This window comes from Camelina sativa, chromosome 12 (genome assembly GCF_000633955.1).
Source record: "Camelina sativa cultivar DH55 chromosome 12, Cs, whole genome shotgun sequence".
Lineage (NCBI taxonomy): Eukaryota > Viridiplantae > Streptophyta > Magnoliopsida > Brassicales > Brassicaceae > Camelina > Camelina sativa.
In genome coordinates, this window is record NC_025696.1 from 16,296,733 (window position 1) to 16,304,629 (window position 7,897).

The following is a 7,897-nucleotide window of genomic DNA, read 5'->3' on the forward strand; positions in this document are numbered from 1 at the left end:
TTGCCAAAGAAAATATGCTGCTGAGGTTATTGACAGGTTTGGAATGCAACATCACAATCCGGTCTGCAATCCGATTGTTCCTGGTCAAAAGATTGGTCGAGATGAAACTGGTGAGAAGGTTGATTCAACTTTGTACAAGCAAATGGTGGGGAGTCTGATGTATTTGACTGCATCACGGCCTGATCTTATGTTTGTGGTATGTCTACTCAGTCGCTTTATGGCTTCACCTACTCAACTGCATCTTGCTGTAGCAAAGAGAGTTCTTCGCTATCTCAAAGGAACGTTGGAGTGTGGCATTTGGTACAAGCGGGGAACAATGAGTGACTTGGTGGCGTACACAGACAGCGACTATGCAGGTGATATCAATGACAGCAAGAGTACATCGGGGTATGTGTTTATGATGAGTGGAGGAGCTGTGGCATGGTCTTCACGGAAACAACCCATTGTGACACTCTCTACTACTGAGGCTGAGTATGTCGTGGCTGTAGCTTGTGCTTGTCAGGCTATTTGGATGAGGAGAATACTAGAAGAGATCGGTCATGAACAAGCTAATGAAATGGTGGTTCTCTGCGACAACACTTCAACCATCAAACTGTCCAAGAATGTAGTCATGCACGGAAGGTCCAAGCATATACGGGTGCGTTATCATTTCCTGAGAGAGTTAACTAAGCAAGGAGTCATCACACTCGCCTACTGCAATACGGAGTCGCAGCTTGCAGATGCAATGACGAAATCATTGAAGCTGGTTTCGTTTCAGAAGGCTAGAGCTGCATTTGGAATGATCATTTTGAGTGAACTTAATCTCTCGGAGAGTTAAGTTCAAGGGAGGGTTTGTTGGAGTCAGTTAAGTTGTTATGTTGTTGTGTTCTGTCTTTGCGTTTTATTTGGTTCTGTTATGTTATTTGCTGAGTCAATGTTTCAGTTAGAGTCAAGTGGCGTTAGTTGGGTTAGTGGTCTTAGTTGTTTCCTATTTCATCGTTTGAGTCAGTTCTGTCTTTGTAAGCCACTATAAAAGGCACTTGCAGTTCATTAATGAAGATTAAGGGATTTTGGTGCAAAACTGTATTTCACATTCGTTGGGGTTCTCTAGTAATAGACTGATTTTGCTTAAGTTCTCTTAAGGTTCATTTAATTAATTTAGTATTAATTATATAATTAATTAATATGAGAGTAACTTTGTGAGTACTCCCCACTAATGATGGTCTAAGACCTCATTGAACATGATAAAGTTGAAACATTTGTGTGAGTCCCCAAAACGTCGTCCTACCGTTCCGGCTATTTGAGAACCCTTCTTGTATATATTCGCATAGTAACTTTCTTTCTTCTGCTTTTTTTTTCTTTCTTCTGGTTGAATTTTTTTCTTTATTTTTAAAGTCAGCTTGCAATTTTTGTTTTGAAAACGCTTGTTAAAAACTTATATATTGTATTTTACGTTATGGAACCATGACTGACCGAAGAAGTGGCGAGATCATTAGCGAGACGGAGGATGGTGGCAGAGCTTCGAACAACAGAGTGATGATAGGAGACAAGAATATCTAAGGTTTGGTCGGAGAAGAGACAGAACAAGTGTAGAAGTATTGTAGGGACCGAGCTTGAGATACAACCATTTTGCATGTATTCTTCAAAGTTGGGTTTGTGACCACTTTTGTACCACTTTGCCTCTTTCAAAAACGTTTTACACATATCTGCCCACTAGATGTAGGTCAAGAGAGAACTTTGATGAAAACTTTGATCTTTATTATTATTTCTTGATTATCTTACACTCTTGACAAACATTATCTTATATAGGAGAAATGAGAGAACAATCTAGAAGGTGATGAGTCATAGTGACAGCTCCTATGACAGCTGTGAAGAGCTAGTCATCCTCCTTATCTTGTAAAGCATCATAACGGTTATGGAGGAGAGTTGCAGGTACAGTCTCAGTCTTTGTCTTGACTTGATTGTGTTGACTGGGCTTCTTTAGTGGGCTTCTTTGTTGTTGGATTGTTTTGTGACCCATCACACATATATCACTTATATTCCCCCTCAAACTTGTGGTGGGGGGAACACCAACACCAAGTTTGCTTCGCAGATCCTCGAACTCACGTTTAGGTAAGGATTTGGTGAAGATGTCGGATAGCTGGAGAGTTGCAGGTACATGCTTCGTCTCAATGTGGCCTAAGGCAACTTGTTCTCTGATGAAATGAAAGTCAGTGTCAAAGTGCTTCGATCTTTTGTGCAGAGCCGGATTAGCACTTAAGTAAACTGCAGAGAGATTGTCACACTGAAGCAGAGTAGGGAACTGTTGAGGAATTTGCAGATCACGCAGTAGAAATGTGAGCCATGTTATCTCGTGAGCTGTAGCAGTGAGAGCTCTGTACTCTGCTTCTGTAGACGAGTTAGAGACTGTTTCTTGTCTTCTAGCAGACCAGCTTATAAGATTCGGACCAAGAAGAATACAGAACCCAGTAGTGGAACGTCGAGTCTTCTTGCAACCGGCATGATCACTGTCACAGTAAGCTGAGAGAGAAAGATTGGAGCTCTGTTTGATGTACAGACCCATATGTAAGGTACCTTTGATGTATCTTAGAATGCGTTTGAGTAGCCCAAAGTCTGAGATAGTTGGTTCATGCATTCGTTGACACACAAAATTGACTGCAAATTGTATGTCTGGTCTTGTGATTGTAAGATATTGTAGTTTCCCTGCAATGCTCCGAAAATATGTAGGCTCAGAGAAAGGTTCAGAATTCAACTTGTCAAGATTTTGCGGCAATGGTGTCGGCATTGGATTGCAGTTGGACATAGCTGCTTGAAAGAGAATGTCTTTGGCATAGTTTGTTTGGTGAAGAAAGAACCCTTCGGAGCATTTTTGGATTTCAACACCAAGAAAGTAGCTAGGAGCTCCAAGATCTTTCATCATGAACCGTTGATTTAGACTCTTTAGAAGATTTTGAAGAAGACTTTGATCATTCCCTGTGAGAAGCATATCATCAACATACATTAGTAATACCAGGGATTTACCGTTTTTATGATAGGTAAATAGAGATGGATCGGACTTGCAGCAAGTAAAGCCAAAATCAATCAAGTAGTTGCTGAAGGTGTCGAACCAAGCCCTTGGAGCTTGTTTAAGTCCGTACAACGCCTTGGTGAGACGACAGACATGAGATGGCCTCTGCTTATCAACGAAGCCTGGTGGTTGGACCATAAACACCGGTTCCTGTAGTTCTCCATGCAGAAAGGCATTGGAAACATCTAATTGTTTGATGTCCCATCCTTTAGCTGTTGCAACATCAAGAACCATTCTAATGGTAGCTGTTCGAACTACTGGACTAAACGTTTCCAGATAATCAAGACCTTCCTCTTGATTAAACCCCTTTGCAACAAGTCGAGCCTTGAGCTTATCCACAGTGCCATCAGGTCTGAGTTTTGTTTTAAAAACCCATTTACAACCTAGAATATTCATCTCCTCTGTGGGTTCTACCAAATCCCAAGTATGAAGCATGTGTATTATTCTGATTTCGTCATGTGCTGCATCGTTCCAACCAGGATGAGCTAGAGCCTCAGATATGTTTTTCGGTTCTTTAGGGACAAACCGTGAAGTTAGCAGAACATATCTTGAGTTTGGTTTGTGAATGCCTGATTTTGCTCTAGTAGTCATAGGATGCGTGTTGAGATCTTGTTGTTCTTCTAGCTGTACCTCGAGTTCTTCTTCAACAGGTTCTTCTTCATTAGAGATAGAACTCTCTGTTCCTTCATCAGCAGAGTCTTCAGTATCACTTATATCTGCAGTATTGGGCTCATGTTCGAGAGCCACTGCAGGCTTCTTCCCTTGAGGCGGATACACTGGAGATTGCACTGGAGGAACGACTGTAGGTATCAACGGAGATGCAGCTTGCCAAGCTTGAAGCAGAGGCATTTTATACTGTGGAATCAGATTCTTGTATTGTTGTTGAAACGGAAAACTGCTTTCATCAAATATTACATGCCTTGATATATAAACTTTTCCAGTTGGAGGATATAGACACTGATATCCCTTATATTGAGTGTGATATCCAAGAAATATGCATTGGAGAGACCTCGGATCAAACTTGTGACTTGACATAGGCCGGAGACAAGGATAACACGCTGATCCAAAAACTCTGAGCATTGAGTAGTTAGGCTTTTGACTGAACAAGACCTCAAATGGAATGCAGTTTTTTTAGAGTAACAGAAGGTAGGAGATTTGTGATGAAGCTTGCGGTGAAAAAAGCTTCAACCCAGTGATGAAGAGGAGTATGACTGTGAAAAAGCATGGACAGACCTAGCTCCACTATATGCCTGTGTTTTCTTTCTGCAGTTCCATTTTGTTGTGGTTGTAGGGACAAGAAATTCTGTGAAGAATACCATTTTCTGTCAAAAACTGTTTAAGAGCATTGCTTGTAAATTCTCCTCCACCATCACTCTGAAAAACCTTTATCTTTGTCTTGAATTGAGTTTCAACCAATTTCTGAAAAACTTTGAATATAGAGAAAAACTCAGACTTTGCTTTCATGGGATAAAACCAGGTAAATCTTGAGTAATCATCTACAAAAACTGCATAGTATTTAAACCCTTGATTTGATACAACTGGTGAAGGTCCCCAAAGATCACAATGAATCCAATCAAGGGGACATAAAACTCTGGAATCTGAAGAAAAAAACTGAAGTCTACTACTCTTCCCCATCTGGCAAGGCTCACAAATGGAGGTTGTTCTGCTCTTATTCAAGATAATTTCCTTGTTGCTCTTGAGTTGTTGAAGAACTTGAGAGTTTGCATGTCCAAGTCTATGATGCCAAATATCCTCATTTACTGCACATTGACAATTAGAGAATAGTGCTACAAACTCTTTGTTCTCCAACAGGTATAACCCTCTATTGCATGGACCCTTTGCTACCACCTTCTGAGTTGGTATATCAACAACACATATCTTATTATTATTTCTTGATTATCTTACACTCTTGACAAACATTGTCTTATATAGGAGAAATGAGAGAACAATCTAGAAGGTGATGAGTCATAGTGACAGCTCCTATGACAGCTGTGAAGAGCTAGTCATCCTCCTTATCTTGTAAAGCATCATAACGGTTATGGAGGAGAGTTGCAGGTACAGTCTCAGTCTTTGTCTTGACTTGATTGTGTTGACTGGGCTTCTTTAGTGGGCTTCTTTGTTGTTGGATTGTTTTGTGACCCATCACACATATATCACTTATACTAGAGAGACAAAATAAATTTATAAAGATATTTAGAGAAAAAGTATATAAAGATTCATACTGAACTGAAAATATTATTTGACAAAAGTAAAAAGAACGTTAGTATTCGTTTGTTTCCCCTTAGATTCGAAGCAAAAATTCAATGTAATTAGCGATTGTTACGTTAACAACATTTATAGCTAATTAAACTTAATTAATGTACTGTATCACTAAACTAAATGACAGCAATACACACTTAATCCATGAATAGTAGTAACAAGAATACGTACGGATTTTTTGAGGTAAGGGATCACATTAAATCCTTTATCTCTGAGAACAAAATATCCAATCTGATTGATTTCGTTGACGAGGCAGAGAAAACATAACTTCATGTACTCGGGAAGTTCTTCAAGATGATTCACATCCCATCTGTGTAAAAATTTAGATTCATTGAAGAAAAAATTAAATGGATATACTGTATAGTAGGTGCACAAAAAAAAAGAGAAAGATATACTGTATAGTAAATTAAATATTTTGGTGAGTAATTACTTTTCAACTATGGTCGTGAATAGTTGGAGCTCCTCCAGTGTTCCATAAATATCATATATATCGTCGATAGTTGTGATAAGCATGAAAACTTTTGTAAGCATTTGTCGATGATAAGCAAACTCAGGCTCATAGATTACTCCAACACTCGAGAAATAACTCTCCGTTATTCGATCTCTTACGAAATCAAGGTGTTAAGTTAATCCCGTCTTCCTCCACCAACTGCTTCATACAAAATACGAAAAAATAGAATAAAACTATATGCCTTTAACGTTTCAAACATACGTGTTTACTTATTTAATATTGTGTTCACATTTATTTCTTTTTGACAGCGTATTGTGTTCACAGTTTAGAAATACAATTATAAAACATTTATTTTTACTAAAAATCTGGATACTATATCAGTAACATTTTCTAAGATATAATGATTTCAAAGTCAAGTCTTACAAAACAAATAACTGAATAAGCTTAAGGAATCATGAAACGAAAAATAAAACACAATCAACACTAGATAATTGTATGTTATGTTTTGTCAACAATATGCAATATATACGGATCGATCGAGTGGTCGCACAACAACGACACTATCTAAACCACTAAGCTATAATAAGTTCTACTCAATCATATACCATTTTAAATATGATAAAGAACGGAGGAAAAACAAGGTAATAAGCGAACCGGCAGGCGGTAAAAACCACAAAATGCCCTTTGATTAACCAATTTGTTCTCCCTCTGTTTCAATTCAGAATTAATTAATAAACAATGAATAATATGTTCTTTATATATTACTGCATGACGTTTTCAAAATTTATGTGTAATAATACTTAACATAGACATATATAAAGCGAGAACAGGCACACAAAAGAAATCATAAAGAGCAAAAGGATCAAAGTTCATGAATCATGTGTCACTTAAGTTAACGTACCTAGAGAGCTTTTTGAGCTCGTCTTGATGTATACCTTGTACGACATTGTAATCAAGTTTCGCGAATTCGAGCAAGATAGGGTTCATGTCGTGTCTCTCTCCGTACATGCCTATGTACCATCTTGCTTCTAGTCTTCCAACTCTCCGATGGTAAGGCATTTCTAAAGCATGGATTACCATTTTCCGAACATAAGGTTCAGTCTTCTTCATTTTCACAAAGTTTCTAAGCCGTTCTGTTGTAAAATATATGGTCTCTTTCAATTTAGTATGAAATCTGGTCGAGAGATATGAAGCTTCGTATAGTGAAAGAACACCCTTGATGTCTTCATTATCCAAACCATCTCCGAAATTTCTGTCGAAAACATCTGCAATAAAGAATTGCAGTTTTATTAGATTATGTAAAACATGTTAATATCAAAAATCTAGTATGATCGTGTTCCTTTTGTTAAACATCAAGAAATAGAATATAGAGTCAGAACTTGAAAACAACATTAAATTGTTCGTTTTCTAAGATTTGAGTTATAATCGGGAATCTAAAATGTGGATCAATATTCGTTTGTATTTTCGATTTTCAACCTTGTGTGATATTAAAACCATGTTGCCTTAGGAGTCGGAACTCGAGAGCAGTCGCATATAAATCTTCCCATCTCCTTTGATCTATTCGGCTTTTGTGTGCTCTCACATTTTTTCCATGGACATTCGTTAGAATCTTCTTGATTTCACTTTCGAAATGATAAGAAACTCCGAGTCTTTGTAAAATGTCTACGAGTTCTAGCTGTTCAAGTAAACCCTCCGTTTCGTTCAGAATTTTACGCACTTCCTTCTCCAATAACTTAGCTCTCTCGACGTTGTCGTCTTTCTGCATAGTATAAAATATAATCACTATTATAACTTAATAGTAATATACTATATATAGTCCCTTTCTATTCGACAAAAGCCAGTAATATACTATATATAGCTATATTTAATACGACGTCGTGTACATCTTTATATACGTACCGCATATGTATTACCGAGCGAGAGGAGATACTCGTGCTCCCAGAGAGACGGTTGATAGTTTGCTGAGCGACGGGCTACAAGAGGCTGTGATGGTGTTTCCGACTCCGCCTTGCAAATGTAACGCGGATGAGTCTGTCGTTTAGGCATTTTTTTGCTTCAACACTAAAAACTTATATAATTTTTTGATGATTTCGTCTTTTAGACTCCACTATGATATTTTATAGTGTCTATGGATTGGGTTT

At 37.9% G+C, this 7,897-nt stretch overlaps 1 pseudogene; it reads right to left on the reverse strand.

The window, feature by feature from the left end:
* On the reverse strand, window positions 1,208-7,897 carry LOC104731913 (annotated as a pseudogene).